The sequence below is a fragment of the Puma concolor genome, chromosome D2, assembly GCF_028749965.1.
Source record: "Puma concolor isolate L17-30 chromosome D2, mPumCon1.1.hap2, whole genome shotgun sequence".
NCBI classification, from domain to species: Eukaryota; Metazoa; Chordata; class Mammalia; order Carnivora; family Felidae; genus Puma; species Puma concolor.
In genome coordinates, this window is record NC_141677.1 from 63,771,613 (window position 1) to 63,773,564 (window position 1,952).

General features: G+C 38.0%; 1 pseudogene; it reads left to right on the plus strand.

Moving 5' to 3' along the window:
• The first annotated feature begins 1,329 nt into the window (after positions 1–1,329).
• Positions 1,330–1,697, plus strand: LOC112854814 (small nuclear ribonucleoprotein Sm D1 pseudogene; annotated as a pseudogene).
• Positions 1,698–1,952: the final 255 nt, after the last annotated feature.

A 1,952-nucleotide genomic window follows, 5' to 3' on the forward strand; every position in this document is an offset into this window, starting at 1 on the left:
GTATTTCTATGTGCTAGTAATTAATTCATGGATACCAAAATTTAAAATATAATACCATTTTTATTCACTCAAAAAATGAAATACTTATGTGAAAATCTAACAAAACATATATGGGAATTATGTGCTAAAAACTATAAAATACTGACAAAAAAATCAAAGACAATACAAATAATCAAAAGACCTACTGTGTTCATGGATTGGAAGACTCAACATAGTAAAAAGTTCTCCCCAAACTGATGTATGGGCTCAATATAATTTCTATGAAAATTGCAGCAAGATTTTTTAAATAGGGATAAGAGTATTCTAAAATTTATACCAAAAGGCAAAGCCTTCTTATCAAAAGTATTAAAATAGCTAAAACAATTTTGAAAAGAGGAATAAAGTAGAAGAAATCAATCTACCTGATTTCAAGACTTAATATGTAACAACAATAATGAAATCTGTATGGTTTTGGCAGAGGAATAGGCACATTTGATGGATCACTGGCACAGAACAGAGAACTCAGACATAGACTAATAGACCCAACTTATTATTTTTTTTTAAGTTTATTTATTTTGAGAGACAGAGAGAGTGAGCAGCGGAGGGGAAGAGAGAGAGGAGAAAGAGAATCCCAAGCAGGCTCTGCATTGTCAGCACAGGGCCTGATGTGGGGCTCAAACCCACGAACCCATTAGATCATGACCTGAGCTGAAATCAAGAGTCAGATGCTCAACTGACTGAGCCACCCAGGTGCTCCCCAAACTTATTTTTGATGAAGGCACAAAAGCAATTCAATGGAGGAAAGATAGTTTTTCAACAAATGGTGCTGGAGCAACAGGACATCTATAGCCATAAAAGTGAACTTGTTTCATACTTTATACAAAAAATGAAATAAAAATGGATCATGGGGTAAGTGCAAAATGTAAACTATAACACTTATAAAAAAAGATCTTCGAGATTCAGCGCTAGGCAAAAAAGTGTTAATGACACCCAAAACACGATTCATTAAAAAAATTGATAAACTGGACTTCATCACAATTTAAAAATTCTGCTCTGTGGGCAATCCTGTTAAGAGGATGCAAAGACATGCTACAGACTGAGAAAAGATATTTTGAAACCATATAGTCAACAAGAACCAGTATCTAGAATACAGAAAGAACTCTTAAAACTCAGCAGAGAAACAAACCAACCCAATGAGAAAATGGATCTAAGACTTGAAGAGATATTTCACCTAACTGGACACACGGTTGGCAAATGTTCAGTTTCCAGTCATTCATACTCATAGTCTTTGGGACCCGGGTTGTTGGGTTTTGTGCACTATCTGATTGAAAGAGTGATGGTGTTGCTAGGATGAAACTCCTGAGACTTTTGATGAAATTGAGTCACAAAACCATAATCATTGAATTAAAAAAATGGAACATAGGTCCATGGAACAATCACAGGTGTAAATATCAGCATGAACATGCATCTTAAAACTGTCAAAATGACCTTGAAGAACAGGTACAGCTGAAAGCAATGAGTATTCAAAGAAAAAAATATTCGATATTTTATTCTGCCAGATGGCTTTCCTCTGGATACACTACTCATGGATGTTGAGCCAAGGGTGAAATCTAAGGGGAGCTGTTGCCAGAAGAAGCTGAGGCCAAGGAAGAGGAAGAGGAAGAGGAAGAGGAAGAGGAAGTGGTCCAGGTAGAGGAAGAGGGGGCCCTAGGCAATAATGTCTCTCAGGATTACTGTTTCTTTCTTTTTTTTTTTTTAATTTTTTTTCAACGTTTATTTATTTTTGGGACAGAGAGAGACAGAGCATGAACGGGGGAGGGTCAGAGAGAGAGGGAGACACAGAATCTGAAACAGGCTCCAGGCTCTGAGCCATCAGCCCAGAGCCTGACGCGGGGCTCGAACTCACGGACTGCGAGATCGTGACCTGGCTGAAGTCGGATGCTTAACCGACTGCGCCACCCAGGTGCCCCATC